Raw genomic sequence first — 25,986 nt, forward strand, 5'->3', positions numbered from 1 at the left:
AAAAAGGAAACTTAAAAGAAAAGAGATAATCTCTGCTTCCCCTTAATTAATTTTAACTATATAAAATTATAGGTGGCTTGAGTCATTTTTCAACAGTTCCTTAGGCTAAAAGTTCATAAAAGAACAAAGTGCAAAATAACATATTTTTATGGCACAATTTTGAAGGTTCATTACAAATTTACAAAATCTCTTTTGGCTTTTAAAAGTGAAATATGTGATGTATACAAATATATGTACTACATATGTGAATTGTAAAGCAAAATACAATGTAAATATCAGGTATCTCCTAGCAAGCTTAAGAAGTGGATCATGATCTTTAACCTTTAAAATAATCTGTGGTATAGGAATGACTGTGGCCAGGCCATGGGTAGTAATGGAAGGCTCGCCCACCCAAGTAACCCTCAGGTTGGTGAGACTGGAAGGCAGGGAAGCAGTAGGTGGCCAACAGCTCTCAGGCTGCACTGACAGCCAGGTCCTCTCTGACACTCCTTCCCCTCTACCAGGTTGTCCACATGGAGGGGTTGGGTGGGGAGATTCCCTGCAGGGAGACAAGGTAGCACACCCACAGGGTCAAAGGCGGCAGTGGGGACCACTCTCATCAGTGAAATTCTAATATGGTGAAATCCAACCTGGAAACAACAAAAACTGCCATCAGCAGAAGGACACATGAACAATTCGTGTTTCATCCACACAGATGGTTCAGCCCCTATACAACAGCAGTACACATGAGAACCAACAGTTATACTGCTTAAATAATATCCATTAAAAATCACATATTGAATGGTTACATATTTCCCACATTTTGAAAATACAAACTCTCCACCTGAGACCACAAAGTACATGGGCTTCTTGGGACAGGAGGACAAGTAGTGATTACAAGTGGCCACAAGGAAAGATTTTAGAGTGCTGTATGTGTTCATTACCACCATTAGGGTTACGGTTTCTAGGGTCTACAAAGACCACCTGCCATAGTCACATTCCAGCTTACCTCATTCTGTGTACCAATACTGAATACTACACTTGGGTATTAAGTTCAATGGTATTTAGAATGAATAATTTGTGTGCACCCCAAAGCTGCAACCTCTTACGGATCCTCTGCCACCACCCTACAGGTCATAATTTGAAACCAATATTTCCATCTCTTAAGGAAAATTATTGTGGAAATGTCTCACTACTCCTTATTTAACTGAAAATGATTACATAATCAATCCAGAAAGAAAAGTATCCTAAAATTTCACAGTTCTCTAAGTACTGTGCCAGCACTGCATCTTTTGAGAAAATGTCTCTTTTATGTGGAAAAGATCCCTCAGCGCTGTGCCTGCTATATGCAAATTGTCAATGTACATGTGTTACTTTAAATGTGAAAACATTGCCTAATATCACAGAAAGCTTTCCTAGTTTTTCTTTTGCTCACACTTTCCTAAATCACACAATCAGTCAAGATAGTGCCTGAGTGTAATCTCAGTATTCTAGGTAGTTCAGGCAAGAAGATCACAAAGTAGAGTTCACCTTGACAAATTTAGTGACTTAGTAAAAAAAGTCAGAGGATATAATTTAATTTAAAGATGCAGAGTCAAGACCCAGTACTGTAACAGTAAAAACCTAATACAGTAGTTAGATAGATAGTAGATTAGATAAAAAGTACATAGATTGATACTTAGATAGATTTAAAAAATAAGTAAGCGACCACTGACTTATTCAGTATGAAGAAAAAGATGACCACAGGCTCTTCCAATAAGAAGGGAGATTCAGAGTATAGACCTCCAAAGCATGATCTCACTTCCTTTGAAACATGCCCAAACAGAACCTTTGGAAGCCTTGTTAACAGACATCACACTCTAGTGACCACCACCTTTCAGGATCACCGGACCAGAAATGGCCAACAGGAGCATGTTAAGCTGCTTCCCGACTCTGCAAGGCCACAGCTTCAGAACTCAGGCACAAAAAGTATCTGTGAAAGATTGAGAAGATGGTTGACTCCATCCGCATGCCACAGGCCACACTGCAGCAGCCACCCAACTGCCATAGACGCCTCATGGAAAGTCTCCCTGGGCTTGACCACCAATGACCTAGAAAAGGCAAGGCCCCCGTACAAAGTCTCCCTAAGCCCAAATACCAATGGCACAGAAACTGGAAGGAACCCAGAACAAGTTTCCCCAGACCCAGTAAAACCCAGTAGCTCCGGGAAGGTTCCTTAGAGCCTAGCAAAAAAAAACCAGAAAGTCAAGTTCAGAGTGGGAGACTGAAGTCACAGCCACCAGCCCCTGAGACACTGAGAAGTCCAGCGTACATCACCCAGTCCAGTAACCACCACTGAAAATAACTTCACTGGAAGCCTCGCAGGAGTCCACATGTCTACCTGGCAGGCCCTGATGTGGGAAGAGATATCATGGCAACATACTTTGAGACTTCCATCTTCTTTGAGGGCTTTGCAATGAAGTTTTGAGAGTTATGTTCTTTTGATAATAACCAGTTTTTCACCATAAAATTTGTAGATGATGAAGGAGACCTATGTACTATATCACCTCAGTTGGAGTTGCAAGAAGCTTTTAGGCTTTCTGAGCTAAACAAAGGTACTGAACTCTTAAGGCATGCATCACGTTGTATGCCAGAACGTTCTGAAATGCCTTGTTCAGCAGAAGACAAACCCATCTACTGCAAAGGTGCACACCTTTGGAGAAGGTTTTATTGTGCATAACCTTACTTTTCAAGTCAAATATATCAGAATATTTGTGCTCATTTTAGGGAAACTTAGACACAAGGTGAATAACTGCATCAATGTAAACTCTTGGTTCATGAAAAGTGTCACAAATTTGTCACAGTGAGCAGCATTCTTTACCATCAGAATTCATGATCCTAATTAATCAATCATCTATGGCTTCAGACCTTCCAAAGATAGTAATCCCTTCAAGTCACGAGAGTTAGAAACAAGTTGATGAACAGAATAAGGGGATAAACACCAGCCAAAGTGGCAAAACTTAATCCAGTTTAGGTCTTCAGGACTTCAATTTGCTCTGAGTGATAGGGAGAGAACGTTATGCAAAAGTACTGTTGGTTCATTTTTTTTTTTTTTAAGACAAAGTCTCACTATGCAGTTCAGGCTGGCCTTGGGCTCACTTTGCAGCCCAGACTGGTTTCGAACTTGCAACGCTCTTCCTGCCTCATCCTCCCTAGTGCTGAGATTACAGACATGCACCACCACTCCCAGCTTGTTGGTTCAACTTTAAAAAACAAATCATATCTATCCAACAAAAGTCATGAAGAAAGAGCTTGTCAATATTGAGTGGGTGCAGACAAAAAAGCACATTTTGGAGCAGGCATCTACTCATCCTTTTCTTGTTGGACTGCATTTTCTTGCTTTCAGACAGAAAGCAGACTTTAGATTATGTAAATGGAGGAAATCTAATGCTTCATATGCAGCAACAAAGAATACTTTCTGAAGAACATGCCAGATTTTACTCTGCAGAAATCAGTTTAGCATTCAATTATCTTCATGAGAGAGGATACTTTATAGAAATTTGAAGTTGGACAATGTATTACTGGACTCAAAAGGGCACATTAAATTCACTGACTATTGCATGTATAAGGAAGGCTTATGACCAAGAGATGTGACCAGCACTTTGGGTGGCACGCTTAGTCACCTTGCTCCAGAAATTATAAGAGAAGATTATGGTTTCAGTGTCAACTGGTGGACACTTGGAGTACTAACATTTGAGATGAAGGTCAGAAAGTCTCTATTTCATCTTGTTGAGAGTGTTGATAACCCTTATGAAAACTCAACCAATTCTCTCTCTTGCAAGTCATTTTAGAAAGAAAAATTCACATACCGTAACATTGTCTGTAAAAGCTGCAAGTGTCCTGGAGACTTTTCTGAACAAGGACTGAAAGAAATGAGTAGACTGTCATCCTCACACAGGATTTGCTGATATTCAGTACCATCCGTTCTTTTAAAGAGTTGACGGGGATATGATACAGCAAAAGTGTCTGGTACTCCCTTTAAATCAAATATTTCTAGGGGATTTGGCTTGGACAACTTTGATCCTCAGTTTACTAATGAACCAGTCCAGCTCACCCCAGATGATAATTGTGAGGAACATTGATTTGATAGGAATTTGAAGATTTTTAATATATCAATCACCTTTTCAATGTAAGAAGAAAAGTGTTTCTGATTTTCATTTTTCAACTATGCATTCTGCTTATATTGCCATTTATACGTGTAAAAAAGTATGTTAGTCTGGATAAAATCAATCATTTCATAATTTTTTTTTATTTTTCAAAACCATTAACTATCACCTTTATTTTAAAAATATAAATATTTGACATGTCAACTTAAAATTATTGATTTTTTTAAAATCCCACACAGAACTGACATAACAGAGAAATCCACAGCAAGATAATCATTCAGACTGCCAGTTCCAGCCACTAATTTAACACTAGTTTTCAGGAAAAATGAAAGATTTAATGTTAACAGCAATGAAGAAAAAACAATCATTTGCAACATGCTGCTATAATTAGAATAACCAGTCCATGGATTACTGAAACAAAGAATTCCAACAGCAAATTTAGAGCTTCCTAAAAACAAAAACAAATTCAAGACTCTGAATTGTTGCAAATACTCTACATGTGAGAAAAAACACTCTTCTTGTGAACTTTAACCCACAGCAAATGTCCTCATGGTTTACAGAGGGATCAGCTCTGGCTCTGTGACTTCAGCCGTGCTCTCAGGGTTTGGATTCAGCCGACTGGAAGGAAACCTCCCCAGCTGGGGAGGAATGGAGCTCCAAGTTGAGATGAGCTGTCAAATGCCAGGGACAATGATACCTGTTTCGGGGGAAGCAGACTTACAAATTAGAATTATAGGAATAAAGAGGAAAAATTTAAAGTTAAAATACGTGTTCAAAATATGTGGATTACTGCTTCACGGTGGCTTAAATTTCTATAACAAGGTCCAGTGTGAAAAACTCACTTAATGAAAATTTGGAGAGCTGAGACATGCTTATTCTTGCTGAATACATTTGCAGTATATACCTTTACATTTCGTTCAGGGCTACTACTACATTGCAGGGGCTTTAGAATTGCTGATCATTTTTTTAAAAGTGTAACTATGTCTTGTTTCTAAGTTTCAGTTATAATACTTGACCAGGAAAAAGTTCATGAACATTGCACTGACTTTCAGGTTTTACATCTCATTCCTGAAAAAAACAAGACAACTCTGAACATTTTTCAAAAGTTCTTTTACAGAAGTTAAGACTTTTTTAGACGAACTAAACAAGCAATAGCGAAGTTAAAGGGAAAGCCAAAAGACTGCTGCCCACCTGAATGGGAGGAAAACTTAAAATGGTCTGCTATGGAGTGCAAGGCCAACAGGACTCAGAGGTTAATGGAGAGGGTGTCTCTCACTAAGTAAACGATGAAATGTGTCTGCCCACTTCAAACTCTTCTTAAATCATGAGTGGGATTCAGTTTAAGGAAATAGTATAATGTACCCTTCAGAAAAAAATAGTTTATATTTTTCCATCACAAACAAAACATTGGTTATGACGTCCAGCGCCACCAAGCAACCTTCATTCTGTCCCATACAGCAGAAAGCGAATCCAAGGCGGGGCGCACATCCAGGATGGCGAACTGGTAGTTCTCGTTCACTTCGCCACCATCGTAGTAATCGATCACGTGTCTAACTTCCATCCCGCAGCGGTTGATGATCCAATCATGCCTGTCAAAAGGCAACTCATACCCCATCCAGGAACGAATTCTGGCCCTTGGTGAATACTGCTTTGCTTTCCCTCCGAATCGGATCAATGAGGGACCACAAGGACACTCCACAGCATGAAGGGCTTCCCACTTCAAAATCTCCTTCCAGGCCTGCTCGTTATTCTGATTGTGAATCTTTATGATGTTATACATATCTTTCTGACTAATATCCTCATCCTTCCACCTCCACCCTTTCCTTAACATTGCATTCCAGGACATCTGTTCTGAAGGATAGACCCACTTTTTCTCAGTCTGCTCTTGGAATGGATGATTCTTCTCTGACCGTAGACAAAGCAAAAGGCTGATCTGGGGCTGGTGTTTGATTAGGTGGTGGCATCAGATTTGAAGGATCCAGGTTCTCCTTATCGGCCCTGGCATGGGTAAAGGGGCACTCCACATAGGTACGCTCGATCCTGGTGGGCAGGCACAGAGTAAGTTTTGCTGTCACTAGTTGGACTGGATGGTTCCTCACTTACTGGACAGCCTTGACTCTTCCTTTCATGCATTGGGCATCCTGAAGGTGGTGATGCTGTCTGATGATCTGAAGCTTTTGGGGTCTGAACTGCAACAGCAGGAGTAGATGCTGACAAACCCATGGCTGGAATCAAAGTGTTGACTCCAAACAATTTTAAATGTCCAGCACTGCCTTCACCTCACCGGGTCACTGCTGTCGCATCCAATCATTTCATAATTATCTGTAGGCTAATTTTAATTTCTTTTTTCAAGTTCTGTTTGGATGTAATACTTGATTCTTATAGTAAATAATAGAGGATATTGAGGTTTTATGGTTGATAGAGTTGTTTTTTGTGCTTTGACTTAGATAACAAGGAAGCATTCACTTGTAAACCAACCTTGTAAACACGTTCTTCCATTTATTAAGTGAAGACAGAATGTATATTTTTTCTCATTACTTCCTCTGCAAGAAAATAATTTGTCTTTTAAATAGAATGTCTCACCTATGCTTGTTTCTATCCAAGCCATATTACCTGTATTTTTAGACCCTAGTTTATGTAGTTTTCAGGGAAATCCAGAAAATAATAACAATTTTGAATAGATCTACAGAAAATACATATATTCTATCTCCTTAATTAAATTTTTTCTTTAGTAGAGTAACACATGCAACAGAGAATAGACTCATTTTAAAGGTAGAGTTAGCAATTAGTGGTTAGCAATTATACAGTATTTTTCTATTTATTTTAGCACCATTTTTATACAAAAGGACTTGAAAAGTAACCTTGATCATCTAAGTAAGTTACAATGGCACAATCTTAGAAAAATTTAATTTTAGGGAAGATATCTAGGTTTAAATTTAACATGATTTAAAATTTGTAGGTATTTATTAAATTATCTTTTTGTCTTTTTTTATGCTCCATTTCATTAGAAATGTAACTTTTCCAAAGCTTGTAGTCCTGTTGCTTTTTCCTTCAAATAACCAAATTTGAAAGTAATGAAAAACTTCAAAAGAAAACATTTTATATACATTTACATGCTTATTTGAGAGGTTTCTCTTAGTGCCTAGAATTTGTTTTAAAACCAAAAGCAATAGTCACATAAACTTATAGAGAATTCTGACATGTCGGAACTATGACATTCGTGATCTTTCTTTCAAATGTTGTTCTTTCCTATAGAACAGTATGCAGAATACCATGTCAACTCTCTTCATAGTCTATAGAAGTTCCTGCAAAATACTGACCAGCAGAATAAGGTAGTTTGTAGTCAGAATAGTTAGCATTTTGGTATTCTAGAACATAATTTATTTTACATAAGCCTGTGGCCAGATCATCTTATACACATACAGCCTGAATTAAATATCAAGTACTAATGCTTGCTTGTTCAGTGCTGATATATTTACTTTATAAATTTGTTTTGTTTTTATTTTTGTCATGTAGAATACTGCCTTGGACATCATACTGTAGTCTGTATTTATGTACCTTCTTTTTATTTTTAAAATCATCAAACAGCCAGGGATTTAGCTCAGCGGCACAAGCACCTGCCAGGCAATTGCAAGGTCATGAGGAGTTTGATCCCCAGTACCAAAAAAAAAAAAAAAGAAAAGAAAAGAAAAGAAAATCATCAAATAAAACACAAATAAATAAATAACCAAAGACTTGGTAAAATTATTTGGCTATCACCATTCACTACACCTAAATTCAACTCCTGTGATTTGTTTTGTGCAAAATCATTGTGTCTTCACCTTCTCCCCAGCAATTTGGGCTCAGAGTCACTAGGGACCATATGACTTTTATGGCAGGTGTCATTGGCCCCAATAAATCTGACTTGCCATTGAAAATCTGTATGCTCACCAGTGATCATAAATGAGGTATAATTCCTCATTTCCTGTCTACAAGAGCTACGTAGGAATCTTAATGTCTTAAAGTAAGTTGACAGCAGTCTTACCCTAACACAGGGACTGTTCAAGAACGGCCTAGTATGGGGCTGGGGAGTTAGCTCAGTGGCACAAGCACTTGCCTGGCAAATGTGAGGTCATGAGTTTGATCCCTGGTACCAAAAAAATAAAAATGGCCTAGTAAATTTGATTAATTATAGATGGGTTTGAATTTGATGATTATTGAATGTTATCTATAGTACTTAATAAAATTTTTATTCTTTTAGTTTTAAAAAACTCAGCACACTATTGAGCCAATCAGCTCCAGTATGGTTTGTAAAGAGACCTGTAATCTGCAGCTTCTTGACAGAACAGAGATGATAGATATAGCCGGGGCCCAGTGACATGTTATATGCTCCCTGGTTCTGGTGCTGTCTCTACTGACTTTCACAGGTGCTCTTAAAGACTCATTCCAAGGCTCCTCTCCCGCCCCATTGCCATACCACATTACCACTACTACCCACACCCAGCCCTTTGCCTCCATTGCCAAAGAAATAGTAAAAATAGAAGGTTCTTGACACAGTAACAATTCCTAAAATCAGAGGAAGCTACTCAATTACAAACCTCCTCAGTCCCAATCTTGCTCTGCACCCAATCCTAGTTTTTCTAGTCCAGCTTTCCAAGTAATTTAGTTTTTTTGTCTTTTAGCTAAAGTTGAGTTTCATTGGTTACAGTAAGTTAAATTACTGTAACAAATATACCCACAGTTGTAATAGTGCAACCACAAAAGAAATATGAATTTCATCTCATAATAACTCTAAGCAAGTATTTCTTCTAGTCAGCGTGAAGTTCTGCTCAAAAAGTTCTCATAAACAGTAGACTCTTTCATTGCAGTCATTTTTTTGGATATTTTCTATTTCTAAATGGTAATGAGCAGAACTACACATCCATATGCTAAAGAATGAAGTTGGACCTCTTCCTTATACCGTACACAAAAATCAACTGCAAATTGATCATAGGCACAATGTAAGAGTAAAACTGTAAAATTCTTAGAAGAAAAGAAAGAAGTCTATGATTTTAGGTTAGACAATATTTTCTTTGGTATCACACCAAAAGCATAGTAATAAAAGAGCTACTCTGTTCTTCTCCATTTTGTCTCCACACACACACAGTTAAGCTCACCTACCATGTACATTGCTATCCACTCTCAGCTTTTGATTTTATTTTTCAATATAGCCATGATAGAAGTGATTTCTGAATATTTAGATTAAGAGTGGCATATTATGCTTCTGAGTCTTAAAACCTTGGGCACGTAGACAATTCAGTCTTTTGCCAGAGCACATTGCATTAAAGTACTGGTATTTGATTTCCAATTTGCTATTGATCCTCAGGGTACAGAGCTCCCTTGAAACTATGTGGAGAGAAAGAGTACTTGTCAGGCTGCAATGAGAGCATTTGGAGCCCCCGATTAGATTGACTTCATCCTATTGTCAAACTTCACCCTTAGCTCCTAGCAACCACCAGCATGATAATATCTCCAGAACTTAAATAACGCCTTACCCCTCTTACATCAGCCTACCTTGTTTATCCCCACCTATACTACACGCTCAGCACAATAAGAAAGAAGTCTTATATGTGGTCTTTGTGTGCTCTTTGGAGTTTACTGAGAAGCTTGACAGCAGAGGCAGTTGGTTTAGGATCTCTGAGAACCAGTGGCAGGACATAGCCCCACGTCTATCCCACCTCCAAGAAGCGAGGTCCTTTAACTACTAAAGATAGGTCACCTGCCCTCATGTGGGCCACACCTGGACAAACAGGTGTCTTCTACCAGCCATGCTAATATGCAGACACATATGTGTATATAATTCATCTAAAGACATGGAAATACTTTCATTACTGGCTTCCTCACTGCATGAGAAAACAGAAATAAAGAAAAAACCTGGAGAAAATTCATCAGAAACCAAGTTAAAGCTGTTGAGTATTTTTGTTGAAACATCTCTACTTCTGAAATCTAACTTCTTGCAGTTTTCCATATAGGATCCTATGTTGTGTTATTTATAAGAAAATAATACTCTGCCTTCCCTTGACAGCATTTCTGGGCTACAGAAACCACTACAGCCATAAAGTAACAGAATAATTTTGGTAATGTTTCCATAGCTACCTTGCTTCAAAGTGAGGTTTATTCTGTTTTAAACTCTACTGACTTGCTCACATCACACCTGGATCTGAAGTCTAAATCTCTTGTCTATTATTCCAACTCTTTTGATTCCTATATTTGAGGCTCTAGATACATAAATGTGGTGAACATGTCTTCTAGATACATATAACAATGTGATGTGTTTATTTTGTGCTTCTTTTGTTTTGTTTTGTTTTGTTCCCCAATTCCTTTCCAGTGTGCATTCTTTCCATCCTGGTCTTGCAAGGAAAGGAAACCTTCCAGAGGTTTTTATAGGTAAAGGCTGTTTAAGGTACACTGGTGCCCTCTTGTGGCCATTCTGACCTTGTGTTTTTCTTCCCAGGAGCCTCTTAAACAATTGATTTTGCAAGAGGTTAATGAAATCGAATACCTTAAACTGCCACTGTTAATTGTCACAGGTAACCTTGTATCTATGTCTTTTGCCCCCTGCAAACATGAGGGTCCTCTAGGACAGGTAGCCTCCCCTCAGTGACAGTGTAACCATGAGAGTTACAGATCGCTGATCTGTCCTCTAAAACAAGCTTCATTAATAAAGATTGCTGTTCTAGGTTGGGCCATGGGAAGTGACCTGGGACACACCTTGTGGGGAAGTCAGAGGATCAAAAATCCTCAGAAAACCTGAAATGAATACATGGAAAGAGGAGATGAGACTTCACCCGACAGCATAGCCCACCAGAAAAGAGTCTTGTGTCTTTTTAAAAGCTAAAAATACCAATTACAATGCAGAGCCAGAAACCAAAGCAAAACAATCAATAAAATTCTAATTCATTCAATATGACTAATTAAACATTCAATAAACATAAGAATATGTGAATGATATGTAGCCCTAGAACTGTCTCATAGGACTTCCTGTGAGGATGGAAATGTCCTGTATCTGGGCTATACAATACAGTAACCACTGTACTACAACTACAGTCAAGGGCTACTGAGCTATGGAATGTGGCTATGGAAGTAAGGAGCTGGATTTTTTATTTTTTTCACTTTAATTAACTTAAATTTAGATAGCTACATGTTGTTCAAGGCTAACATATTGGACACCTTAAGTTTAGGGTGGCAGACAACAACAATTTGAGCAGAATAAAGTTCTATAGTGGGAAGAGGAATAGGGATAAACAGAGGAGTCTCCAAACATTATGAAAGATTTGAACTAGATCTGGAATAGGTTGATCTCCTAGGTAGAGACAGTAACGAGACCATGCATGGAAGTAGGGGTCTATAAATAAATGTCCAAGAAACAAATGTGGAATATCACCAATGGATGGCTAGAAATAACACAGAAAACATAGATTGAAAGTAAGATTATGAACCCCTGAATGCTTCAAAAGGATTTTGGTTAAAGTAAGTATAGGCAGTAGAAGCATCAGAAATCTCTATATTAAAAAAAAGAATTGAAGAAGAAATGAGAATCTATTCTAACACTGAGGAGTCTGGGAACCCAGGGGCCAGAGGTTCTAAGGCAGAACCAGCACCCCTGAACCCTGTGTGGAGACACTGGAGGAAGGATGCCCAAGGAAGGTAATAATAGGGCACCACTGCAACAGCTGCCAGGTGTGAAATAGTGAGGGCTGTCACGAGGATAAGGGATTGGATAGGCCCCACCTGGGACCTGTTGTATGCCACACACAATGAATCAGAACTTTCACACTACTGTAGCCCTAGTGAAGACAACGACAACAATGTCAGAGCAGAACCACAACCTAAAACATGCAATCGGGTAACCAGCTCAGGTCCAGGAGGCAGTAGCCAGCCCTGCCCCTGCGTGCACACCAGCCACCAGCTGAGATGCTTCCCACAACCAGTAGCCAGCGCAGGCTGGGAAAAGCAACTGCCATCCCCACACCAGCGTACCCAGTGGCCACCATTGAATACCCTGGCCAGCACTGGCCAGGAGAACCAAACAGTCACACTTTGGAGAAATTGTAGCCAATATGGGAAGTGCCTGGGACCTCTCTCCCTGCTTGTCCAGAACAACCCAGGAAACCGTCAAGACAAAGAAGCAAAAGGCAGTCTCTGGCCTCCAACTCTGCAGAGCAAGTCTAGGAGATGTAAATATGAAAGAGATTGGGAGTCGCATATCTGAAATATCTGAAGTGATGGCAACTGAAGTAAAGAAAAAACTTCATGAAGCCGTAAAAGAAATTAGAACAAAAACACTATCTCAGGTAAAAGAAAAAACGAAAAACATAATTAAAAAATTGCTAAACACCTCTAAAGAAGACACAAATAGGCCCCTCCCCCTTGACCCCTGGACCAAGGACAGCTGAAGATCACTGACTGCCCCTCCCATGAACCCCATAACCTAGGGCCACTGCAGATAGTGGGCTGCCTTCCTCCTCACCACCCCAGACCTGGGATGGCTGCAGATCACTCGCCACCCCACCCCCTCGACCCCCAGGACCTTGGACAGCAGTGGATTAACCTTGCTGGGCTAATAGAGAGACTCAGTAACCACTCATCCACACAGAGCACCTCAGCGGGCTTATGACAGTGTGGTGAGTTTCCCCGTCAAACAGAGGACCTCAGTGGGTAAACAGAAGAAGTAGCGAAGTCCCCACCCCACCCCCAGCTGTGGGACCTTGGCAACTCTGGCAGGAGTGTGGGTGAATCCTTCCTCCACATAGAGAACACCAGGTGGGTTGAGGAGAGCCAATAAGGCCTCTCCCAACCCAAAAGAAATCAAAAGAGCTTACAAGACACCCAATGACACAGTAGGGACCCAGGCAAGGCAAACACTATATCCAGGTAGATCTGGTGGTCTGGAACAACCTGAAGCCATAGTAACAGCAGGAACTAAGGGTTCACTTACATTAATACACCTAGGCTAGTAAGCCTAGGAACAGTATAGGACTCACCCAACAGGCCCTTCAGGAGGAATTCAGGTGACTAGCCTTCCCCTTCATGGGACTCAGCAACTGGACAAACATCAACCACACATTAGGATCCTAAGACATGCCACATACTACAGACAGTTGAGAACAGTAGGATTGAAAGACCAAATATTAGCCCAAAAGGTAAAAATAAAAAAAAAAAGAAAAATTCAATCTCAAATGTCCCATCCATCAGGAACAAATACAGTAGACATTGAATTAGAGGACATTATCATACACCTGAAACTTCTGAAAAAACAGCAAGTGAAATAGAGAAACAAATCCATGAGGACATAGAGGAAATCAGATTAGAAATAATCTCTCACATAAGGACAAAAATGATAATCTTAATAAAGGACTTGCTCAGCATAGCCAGAGAAGACAGATTTTTTTTTAAAAAAAGTACAGGAGCATGGGAAAATGATGGAAATCTTGAAGGAACAATATAGAAAAGTAGAATACATGAAAAAAATTCAAAGAAATATCCAAGAAATAAAAGCTTCTATTGAAAGCTTGAATGAAACTGAGGATAAAATTTCAGACCTTGAGGACAGGATTGCAGCTAATGATCATGAAAGGAAAAAACTTTTAAAAATAACAAGACAGCATGAAATGACAGTTCAATAGCTTCAATATGATGAAAGAGAAACAATATAAAACTCATAGGAATCAATGAAGATGCAGGGATCAATGTATGTAGGGAGCGGCTTCGAATAGCTGCTGCTGCCCTGCCCCTCCTGCCTGAGGGCATTTTGTGTGTCAGCCTACATTTCCCATGATCCTCATGTCTGTATACATTACCCATAATCCTCTCCTGCTTACGTCATATATCTGGATGTGATGATGACCTACCAGATAACACTCTGTGCCCTCTTCCTGCCCCATTGGCCCACCTCCACCCTATATAAGTTGTAGCCATTTTAAAAATAAACGAGACTTGAATGGAATCCGCCAAGTCTCGGGTCTCTCTTTTCTCTTGCCCTGCCCCCATCCCCGATCCCCTCTCCAGGTGAGACCCATAGATTGATCCGCAGGCCGGATCAAGTGGCGACCATGAAGGGACCCCACCTGGCACGAGGGCTAAGGACGCGGGACCGTTCACAGGAGTAAAGCACTGGCCAGCGTGACTGATTCAAGGACCTCGTTCCTGTGATCCGTGCAGACGGCCACCTTACGTCTCGCCTGAATCATGGTAGGTGAACGGCATTAGCATGGGACAAGCACTCAGTGAGCACGAATTGTTCATGACTGGCCTCAGGGAGGCACTCAAGACTAGAGGGATTAAGGTTAAGACAAAGGAACTAATAAAGTACTTTCAGTTTATACATTCAGTGTGTCCATGGTTCCCCCTAGAGGGTACCATTAATTTAAACAGGTGGAATAGAGTAGGAGATGCTCTTAAAGACTATTATGAAGTTTTTGGTCCAAAAAAGGTTCCTGTAACTGCTTTTTCATATTGGACTTTAATCTCTGAGCTGCTGGCACAATGTCACGCAGATCCCCAGGTCGCGGAGATGCTTGCCCAGGGTGAGGCTGCGTTAGCTGCCTCCCGTAGTTGTACTCCGCCACCACTGGTCTTATCTAAGGCACCCAGCCCTCCTGGCTCTGTTGTCCTTGAGATCCCGGAGCCTGTTCAAGATGGCGATGTGCCGCCACTCCCTTTGTCTGGAGGCCACGAGGGTACTCAAAATGGTGTGCACCACCCGATACTCAAAATGGCGCCACCTCCATACTGACTCTGGTGGTGAAAAAAAAAATGGGCCCTGGGGATTTAGCTCAGAGGCATAAGCGCCTGCCTTGCAAGCAGGCAGTCGTGAGTTCCGATCCCCGGTACTGATAAAAAGGAAAAAGACAAAAAAAAAAAAAAAAGAAAAGAAAAAAAAGAAAGAAATGGGAGCTTAGTCACTGGAAAGACCAAGAGGTGATTTGGACTTGGATAGGATCAGGAAGTCCATGGTTTGCGCCCACACCCTGTTGGTTCTTTCCAGGGCTCCGATGTCCCAAACAAAGTCATTTTTACCTTTGTCCCGCAGCAACCGGGGGCGGATCATATTGTAATTCCCCGGGAGAATATTTTTGTGCTTATTGGGGCTGTGAAACAGCTGCAACAGAGTGGCAACCCGCCTTCCCCGATAAACACCTTAAATTGACATGGGGGCCGCCGGGGTGCAGCCTAGGTGACTACCCACCGGCCAGTCAAAGACCCTGTCAGGTTCTAAATGTCACTGTCACCACTCCTGAAGACCCTGGCTGGCTAACAGGACGCATCTGGAGACTTCGAGCTTATGAGTCAGGCAAAGACAAGGGAAATCTTATTCTCATAAAAAGGTTCCCTTACAGATTTCATCCACGCCCATAGGCCCAAATCCTGCTCTAAAGCCAAAATATAATCCAAATCCAAAATACGATCAGTCCAATACAGATCCTGTTATTGCTGTTCAAACAACCACAGTAAGTCACCCAACCATAAGGGTTTCTCAAGCTCTGCTACACCAGACAGATCATGTACCTGCCCCTCAATATTCACATTCTAACCTATTCAGTTTGATTAAAGGAGCATACATGGCTTTAAATCATACCCGATCTGATCTCACCCAATCATGTTGGTTATGTTTGGCTGCTCCTCCCCCATATTATGAAGGAAAGGCCCTCAATTTAACCTTTATCAGTTCTTCTAGCTCATCTGCCTGTGACTGGGACAATCACCACAAGCTGACTCTCCCTGATGTCTCAGGTAGAGGAACTTGTCTTATGGATTCCAGCCATCCACCAGCACTGGCAACACAACTCTGTGCCCAGCTTCATTCCAAATTCAAGCCAAATAATTACCTCATTCCACCCCCAGGAACGTCTTGGGCCTGCAATTTTGGCCTCTCACCCTGTATAGCAACTGCTGTTTTTAACAAGTCTGCAGATTTTTGTGTTCTTGTACAGGTTCTTCCTCGCATAACCTTCCACCCAGGAGACTACTACCTCCAGGCATCGCAGATCAGCTATATATTTAAGAGAGAACCTGTGACACTCACCTTAGCTGTGTTACTAGGATTAGGAGTAGCAACGGGAATAGGGACAGGGACCACGGCTCTAGTATTGGGAAATAAACATCTAGCTCAATTACAGGCAGCAGTGGATCAGGATTTAAAAGAAATAGAAGCATCTGTGACAGCTCTACAGGCGTCCCTGACGTCTCTATCTGAGGTAGTCCTGCAAAATAGAAGAGGATTAGACCTCCTATTTATGAAGGAGGGTGGCTTATGTGCAGCCCTCAAGGAAGAGTGTTGTTTTTATGCTGACCACTCAGGAGTAGTCAAAGAGTCCATGAGTAAACTGAGAGAGAGCCTCAAAGAGAGAGAAAAGGAGCGCATCAGAGCAACCAGCTTCTCCTCCATGTGGGGGAGTCTCTTCTCTTACATTGCCCCCCTCTTGGGACCCCTAGCTGCCTGGCTGTTGCTGCTTATTGTAGGACCTTGTATTTTCCAGAGGATCATGACACTCATTAATAACATTAATAACAAGGTTGACACATTTATGGCAAAGCCCATTCAGGTATATTACCATCGGTTGGAAATGGCAGAACAACAAACTTATCGGGAAAAAACACCCACCGATGGCCCACATGATGCTGTGGCCCAGATGCCCTGAGGCACTGGACAGGCAGTCAGAGACGGGCAACTAGGACACATATGTAATGCCAATCGGCCACCTAAGACAGGTCCAGGACCAACAGCTGTCCTGCAGGCCCATGACGGGTAAGGCTCGATTGGGTTCATATGAGGAGTCCTTGACCCAAGACGGGAGCTGTCCTCCCAGGGCCTGCCATGTTCCAAAAAATATAAATAATAATAAGGGAGGAGATGTAGGGAGCGGCTTCAAATAGCTGCTGCTGCCCTGCCCCTCCCGCCTGAGGGCATTTTGTGTGTCAGCCTACATTTCCCATGATCCTCATGTCTGCCTACATTACCCATAATCCTCTCCTGCTTACGTCATATATCCGGATGTGATGATGACCTATCAGATAGCACTCTGTGCCCTCTTCCTGCCCCATTGGCCCGCCTCCACCCTATATAAGTTGTAGCCATTTTTTTTTTTTTTTTTAGTTGTAGCCATTTTAAAAATAAACGAGACTTGAATGGAATCTGCCAAGTCTCGGGTCTCTCTTTTCTCTTGTCCTGCCCCCATCCCTGATTCCCTCTCCAGGTGAGACCCATAGATTGATCCACAGGCCGGATCAAATGTAAATGACATAGAAAATTATTCACAGAAGTAATAGCAGAAAATTTGTCAAACATGAGGGAAAGAATGCGATAAGCGGGTAAGTGAGGCATAGAGAATGGCAAACAGTCACAACCAAAAGAAACCTACATCCAGACATATAATAAATTAAGATCCCAGGCATACAGCATAAAAGCAAAATACTAAAAGCTGTTAGAGAAAAGACACACCTTACCTATCAAGGAAAGCCCATTAGAATCACAGCAGACTTTTCACGACAAACCCCCAAGTTAAGATGAGCTTGGAATGAGGTATTTCAAGACCTGAAAGAAAACAACTTTAAGCCCAGATTGATATACCCTTCAAAATTTTATTTGAAGTTTAATGGATAAATATGATACTTGCATGACAAAGAACAACTGAAGAAATTCATGTCCACCAAACCAACCCCTAGAAAGAGTACTAAAAGACATACTAGATTAAGACAAAAATGACTACAATTCCCAGAATGACAATAGAAATAAAACACCAAACAGGGCAAGCAGTTAAACAAGGGAGAAAAAAGAAAACCAATGGCAGGAAAATAACATGACAAAGTTGAACCAATCAGTTATATCCATCAATATAAATGGTCTCAATTCACCTATTAAAAGAAATAGGTTGTAAAAACAGAATACAAGATAATCAACAATGGTTACCATAATGCCTCTTGCTACCTTTAAAAGAATTGCCTATATCATTAGGTATAATAAAATTGAACAAAACAGTACAGAACAAGACCAATAAAACCTAAACATTGGAGACATTCAAAAGAAGATAATAGTCAAACCAGAATGAACACCATAGTAAATCTTATTGCATTTCAAAGTAGTTGCCTATACCCTCAAACTTGATACTATCAAACAGAACAGAACAGAATAAAATCAGTCAAAACAAGATAGTGGGTGCAATATAGGGCTTTAAATCAAGTTAACAGGAAATTAAGAAAGTTACTATAATATATCCTGCTAATTTTTTTATTTTTTCCCTTAATTAAAAATAATAATAAATAAATAAATAATTTTTTAAAAGGGGGAGATTGAGATAAAAGAAGACTATTTCCATCCTTTGTTTTGACTGACTGCTTTGTTTTGTCATATTTGGTTTTATTCTCTTCCAAAAAAAAAGTAATAAGAACTATGGGAGTAATAAAACCCAAAATGTGTAAATGTTATTGTAAAAAAGAGAGGAAAAGAAAGTTCTCTAAAGGATACAACTGCAAGTGTGTTTAGGGGTGTAACATAGATGACCATATTACTAAATTTTTATTGGATCACTGAACAGAATTGTTTGCAGTATCACTGTTTGAATGTCCACTTTGTATGCTTTAATCCTGTAACTTGAACAACTATTTCTAAGATGACAATATGTAATCTATTAACTAGTGATTTCTTACTGGTTTTTTTAAAATTCTGTATTACTTGTACCCTTATACTGTTTTGTGGGGGTTTTTTTTTCCTTTAAATAAAATTTTAAAAAAAGAAATAGGTTGACAGAATAGATCAAGAAATAGGATCCCACAATATGCTGTATACAAGAAACACATCTGACTCAAAAGGAAACTCATAGGCTAAAAGTCAAAGAATGGAAAACAATATTCCATACAAGAAGAAGCCAGAAAAAAGCAGGGGTAGCTATTCTATTTGCAGACAATGTGAATTTCAAACCAAGAATGATCAAAAGAAGTAAGAAGGTCACTACATACTTGTCAAGGAAATAATTCAAGAGGAAGATCTCACACATAAACATATATGCACCAAATACAGAAGCACCCAACTATATGAGAAAAATACTAATGGACATGAATAAACCAAATGCACAAGAACATAATTATAACAGAGGAACTTAATACCCCATTGTCACAAAGAGATAGATCAACTAGACAAAAAGTCAGCAAGAAATAACAGAATTGAATTTGTTCACAGGTTCAAACCTGTGAACAAATAGATTTAGTATAGGTTTATAGAGTGTTCCACCCAACAATATCAAAATACACATTCTTCTCAGCTATGCATGGGACATTCTCCAAAATAGACCATATATTAGCACATAGAACATTCTTAAGTAAGCATAAAAGGATTGAAATTATCCCATGCATATTATCTGAACTTAGTGCATTTAAATTGGAAATAAATGGCAAAAGAATTTGTAAAACCAGTATACATGGAAATTAAATAACAACCTCTCGAACAATCAGTGGGTTACAAGTGAAACTAAAGAAATTGAGCAATACCTAAAAAACAATGAAAATGCAGATACAACATGCCAAAACTTGTGTGACACAATGAAAGTGGATCTAAGATGGAAATATATGACAATAAATTGTCACATCAGGAAAACAGAATGAGCATAAATAAACAACCTAATGCTACATTCCAAGCTTCTAGAAAATGAAGGGCAAGTAAAAACCAAATCTCATAGAAGAGAGGAAATTATAAAGATCATAGCAGAAATTAATGCAATTGAGACTAAAAAACAATACAAAGAATTAATGAATCAGAGTTGGTTCTTTGAAAGAATAAACAACATTGATAAGCCCCTAGCCAACCTTATCAAGAAAGAGAAATAAAAAACTCAAATTCATGCAATAAGGAATTAAAAGAGAAATTACTACACATTCCATGGAAATTCAGAAGATCATGAGTACCTGCCTTTCTGAAACGGTACATACATAGGCAGAAAACAGAGAGGAAATGGACAGATTTCTAGAAACAGATGAACTACCAAAGCTCAATCAAGAAGATATGACAATTTTGAATAATCAAATAACAGCTACTGAAATTGAACACGTGATTAAAAACTTACCAACAAAGGAAAGCCCAGATCCTTATGGATTCATAACTGAATTCTACAAGAAATTTAGAGATTTAACACTAATACTCCTCAAACTCCTCAGTGAAACTGAAAGGGAAGTAATCCTCCCTAATTCATTACTGGAGGCAAACATTACTCTGATACCAAAACCAGAGAAAGACTCAACCAAAAAGGAGAACTATAGGCCAATCTCATTAATGAACATTGATGCAAAAATTATTAACAAAATACTGGCAAACAGAAAGCAGCAAGAGATTATACATCGTGACCAAGTGGGATTTATTCTAGGAATGCAGCAATGGTATAACTACACAAATCAATAAATGTAACACACCACATCAGCAGAACCAAAGACAACAATCACATGAGCATCTCAATGGACACACACACACAAAAGCTTTTGATAAAGTCCAACACTTGCTCATGATAAAAATCCTACAGAAACTCAGAACAGATGGTATCTACATGAATCTGATAAAGGCCATTTATGACAAACCAAGAGCCAACATTATACTAAATGGACAAAAAGTGAAAGCTTTCACTCTAAAATTAGGAGCAAGACAAAGATGTCCACTATCACCACCCTATTCAATACAGTTCTGGAAATATTAGCCAGAGCAATTAAACAAGAGAGAGAAATAAAAGGAACAAAGATAGGAAAGGAAAAAGTTAATTATCACTATTTGAAGATGACACAATACTCTAAATAGAAGATCCTAAAAATTCCATCAAAAGACTACGAGAGTTAGTAAGCAAATTCAACAGAGAGCTGGATACAAGGTCAACACTCAAAAATCAATAGAATTCTTGTGCACAAACAACAAACTCACTGAGAGAGAAATTATGGATTTTTGAGTGTTGATCTTGTATCCAGCTTTCACAATAGCATGCCAAAAATGCAATGCTTAGGAATCAACCTAACAAAGGATGTAAAAGATATAGCTGAAAACTATAGTACTCTTAAAAAGGAGACTGAAGAAGATGTCAGAAAGTGGAAAGATATCTCTTGCTCTTGGTTAGGAAGAATTAACACTGAAAATGGCCATACTCCCAAACTTTCATACAGATTTAATGAAATCTTGATCAAAATACCAGTAACATACTATATACATCTAGAGCAAACATTCCTAAAGTTCATTTGGAAACAGAAGAGACCTAGAATAGCAAAGACAATCCTGAGCAACAGAGGCAAAGCAGGAGGCATCTTAATCTCTGACTTGAAATTATACTACAAAACTACTGTGACAAAAGTCAGCATGGTACTGGCAAAAAAAAAAAAAAAAACAGACCTGAGAATCAATGGAATAGATTAGAAGATGCAAACACAACTACAGACACTCAGCCACCTTGGATTTGACAAAGGGGCTAAACATGTTCACTGAGAGAATGATAGCCTCTTCAATACATGGCCTTGGAAAAATCAGCTTTCCACATGCTGAAAACTGAAACTAGATCCATGTCTATCACCATGCACTAAAGTAAAGTCAAAATGGATCAAAGACCTAAATATTAAAATAGAAACACTAACTCTACTGGAAGACAAGATAGAGAGAAATCTTGAATACATAGGGGTAGGCAAAGAGTTCATGAACAAAATGCAAACTGCATGGGAAGTACTTTAAAGAATCAACAACCGGGACTTCATTTATCAAAAAGTTTTTGCACTTCAAAAGGAATCACCAACAGAGTGAAAAGAAAACCCACAGAATGGGAAAGAATTTTATCCAGCTGTCCCTCAGACAAAGAACTTACTTATACATAAAACATATAAAAAGTTGAAAAACATCAGGCTCCCCAAACTCAAAGACCCCATCCAAAACTGGGCATCTGAGATAAACATGCACTTCTCAGATGATGAAATACAAATGGCAAATAAATCCACGAAGAAATGTTTACCATTACTGGTCATTTGAGAAATGCAAATTAAAACATTAAGATTGCATTACACTCACGAAGTAATGGCTACCATCAAGAAATCAACCAACAACACATGTTGGTGGGGCTGTGGGGAAAAAGGAACTCTCCTCCACTGTTGATGGGAATGTAGACTGGTCTGGCCACTGTGGAAATCAGTATAGAGATTCCTCAAAAAACTAGGATTGGAAGTCCCATTCCATCCAGCTATTCCCCTTTCCCCAGAAAAATAGAAAATGTCCTGATGTGCACCCATGTTTATAGCAGCACAATTTGTAATAGCTAAATCTTGTAAACAACTCAAATGTCCATCAACTGCAGAACTGATAAAAAAGATGTGGTATTTTTATACAGTGGAATATCACTCAGATACAAAAAAGGTTGATCTTGAGGCTTTTATAGGTAAATGAGGCAACTTGAGACTATCTCCATAAGTGAAATAAATCAGACTCATACTTGTAAAAATTGTATTGTCTCTCTAGTATAAAAAAATAATAACCTAAAAGAATAATAAGATCCAAAATATACAATAGTTATTATAATAATGAAAGAAGAAAAATACTCAAAAGGAAAGAACAAATGGGATAGGGGAAAGAAGAAATGGAAGAATGGAAAAGATTATATGTATTTAAGTATAAAAGTATAATTATGCATATATATGTGTGCAAGATAGATAATTATACTACTAATTCTCTGTTATTTCATCAAAAAGAACAGTTTTGCTGTCATTATTTGTTTGATCATTTTTTATATCTAAATCTTTTAACCAGAGCAACTATTTCTAAGATAACAATATGCAATATATTAATTAGTGTCAATTTCTTACTTTTTAAATTCTATATTATTTCTATCCTTTTCTCTGTTTTGCTTTTTTAAAATAGAAAAAATAAGTTAATTATTGCCACCCCTACCCACCTTGGCCCTTTCTATCATGTAAGAGTCTTAGTAGAGAGATACAGTTTCTAGTTCAGGTTCCTTTTTTCTTCCCCTGAATGGAATTAACTTCGGGATTCTAAAGTCAAATATATTCTTTTTTATAAGTACCAGTTCATATTAATTGTACAAATGTATGACATTCACTGCAACATTTACATACATGCATATTTTGGGTCTTGATCATGTCTACTTTCCCCAGATCTTAAGCTTCTGAGGAAGGAGAGAAGGCCTCCCTTGATTTATAAAGTATAATTTACTTTGTCCCAAGTATGAACTCAGTTGAGGAATTATTTCAGTGTAGAGATAAAATCATATGCACAGTTTTCTGCTTCCAAATCTAGCCCCAGTATCTCAAATCTACACTTGGTTACTTAATCCTGCTCCAGATTAACTGATAATATGCCTTCGCCTTCTCTTAGCAGAGATACTTCTTACCAGAAGGAAGAATTGAAGTGAACTTTCAAGGTAGTAAGCAGTTCAATATTATTATCCTGAATGAGCTCTATATAGCCTCATTCTCATTCTCCTTAGTAGACTGCTTACTACTGTACTCACACCAGTAAAAACAGTACAAGCACACTTATTGATCTTTGGTTTATGTTTATACATTCATTATGGAAATTGAAGCATTGGTCCATCCTCCCACACATCTGCTCCAAGGATGCAAGACAGTCCTGCCCAGAGACATCCAATCTCAGTCATGATGGGTCTGATAACCCTTCTCTAAAAAATGATACCTTTCTGTCTTCTAGCCATCTCATTTCTAAATCATCCCTAATATATTGTGTTTGTTTTTCCTCTTATAATTTCCTCTGCCATTCATCTGCTATATAGAAGTATGTTTTTAAATTCCCAAATACATGAAAGCTGCTAGTTACACCATTATAGATCTTTAATTAATTGTATTGTGATTAGAAGTTATAGTCACCTACCAGTAAATTTTTGACACTTGAGAGTTGTGACATACATGTATTTAGTTGTATGTATACTAGGTTAAGTTTATTAATTCCACTGTTCAAATTTTCTATATTTTATTAAATCACTGTGTATTTCATCTATAAAATACTATACTATACTATACTACACTATACTGTACTATAAAATGCTCTATTGTAATTCTAAGCTGTTATAATTATAAAAAGTTGCTTTTATAATTTGAAAATAGATGGATTGATATAATTTGAAGCTTTGTTACTAGGTACATACAAGTTTAGAAATAATCTCTTCCTAGTGAATTTTTTATTGGTATAAAATGATCCTATATAGTGTTTTTCATAAAATACATTTTGGTTAATTGCTGGTCTAGCATTTTTTAAATGACTTTCAACTTTTTTTCCATCTTTATGTTTTTGGTATGCCTCACATAGGTAGATGTAGCTCAGTTTTAATAAAATACTAAAATATCTTGAATAATAAGTTAGTCCATTTGCATTTATTGTGACTTCTGATTGAACTGAAGTCGTCTTATTTTGTGCTTTTCCTTATCCTACTTTTTCTGTACAAAATTTTCTCCTCTCCTACCTTTTATAAGATTGATTTTCACTTATTCTCTATTCTCTCTTCTACTACTTTATCATTTTTATTTTGATGATTGCTATTATTTATGTTAAATTTTAAACTGCAATACTTAAAGTTGAAAAGTAATCAGTGCCTATATTCTCACCCCAAACAATCCGAAGACCTTAAAAACTATTTTTATATAGTACTGGAGAATTAACCCAGAGCCTTAGTATCAAGCTGCAACTCCTGTCTTTTTTATTTTATTTTATTTTATTTTATTTTATTTTATTTTATTCTCAAAGACAGGGTCTAATAAATCATTAAGTTGCCCGTGCCTGGTTCAAGTTTGTGGTCCTCCTGCCTCAGCCTCCCAGAGGATTGGAATTATGGATGTGTGCCACTATGCTTGGCTCTAAAACTTCTTTAATTCTGTTCATCACTATTGTCATCCATTTTAGAGTTGGCCAGTATTTTAGATCCCTCTTGATTTTACCCTCACATATAATCAGTATTATTGTTATTCTATATAGCTGGTGCCTATTTAGATTTAATCATGTTTATATTTTGTTTTTATAGCTTTTTTGCTTTTATACCTTCTTTTTTATACCTCCCTTTTGATTTTCCTTGTTTTAGCTTCTTTATCTAAAGTTCTATCATTAAAAATCTAATAGTGGTAACTCATTCCATAACTTTTTTGCCCAGAAATATCTTTATTTTGCACTCACTTTTGCTTTGTAAGTTATGTGGACAAAGAGTTCTAATTTAATATTTCATGTCCTTCATCATTTTTATGCTGAAAATATACATACCATACATTTGCCATTGCAACCCTTTTTAATAATACAATTCAATGGCACTAAGCACAAGCTTAGTATATTACAGCCATCTCCACATCCATTTCCAGAAATTTTCTTCATCAAAAACACAAACTCTTGTAGCCAATGCAGGAAGTGACTGGGACCCCACTACCCACTTTTCCGGAAGAACTGAGGAATATGTCAAGATAAAGAAGCAAAACAGACTCTGGCCCCCAACCCAAGCAGAGCTAGTTCAGGAGATGTAAACATGGAAAAGATCAGGAGTCGCACACCTGAAGTTTCTGAAATGATGGCAACTGAAGTAAAGAAACAACTTCATGAGGCTATAAAAGAAACTAGAACAGAAATATTACCTCAGGTAAAAGAAGAAATGAGAAACATAATAAAATAATTGCTAAGCACCTTTAAAGAAAACAAGATGGAAGAATAGAGGAGCACAGGAAAATGAGGGAAACTTTGAATGAACAATATAAAAAAGACATAGAATACATGAAAGAGATTCAAAGAGATATCTAGGAAATTAAATACTCCATTGAAAGTTGGCAAAACCACTTGGAAGAAACTAAAGAGACTTTCAAATCTTGAAGACAGGGTTACAGCTTGTGATGACGA

General features: G+C 38.3%; 1 long non-coding RNA gene and 1 pseudogene across 2 annotated transcripts in view; both read right to left on the minus strand.

Moving 5' to 3' along the window:
• Positions 1 to 4,239: 4,239 nt before the first annotated feature.
• Positions 4,240 to 6,831, minus strand: LOC100728455 (holocytochrome c-type synthase-like; annotated as a pseudogene).
• LOC106029037 (uncharacterized) overlaps positions 4,240 to 25,986 on the minus strand; it is a 34,304-nt gene continuing 12,557 nt past the window's right edge. The window contains exons 3-4 of one of the 2 annotated variants that reach the window (XR_010047580.1): positions 17,589 to 17,676; positions 4,240 to 4,821 (exon numbers count right to left, since the gene is read on the minus strand). This is a non-coding gene — a long non-coding RNA (uncharacterized LOC106029037). The remainder of the gene's footprint in view (positions 4,822 to 17,588; positions 17,677 to 25,986) is intronic. The other variant, XR_001202679.3, reaches the window with a different exon arrangement.

Source organism: Cavia porcellus, unplaced genomic scaffold (genome assembly GCF_034190915.1).
Source record: "Cavia porcellus strain 051 isolate PalLab524CR breed Dunkin Hartley unplaced genomic scaffold, mCavPor4.1 scaffold_5, whole genome shotgun sequence".
In the NCBI taxonomy this organism is placed as follows: domain Eukaryota; kingdom Metazoa; phylum Chordata; class Mammalia; order Rodentia; family Caviidae; genus Cavia; species Cavia porcellus.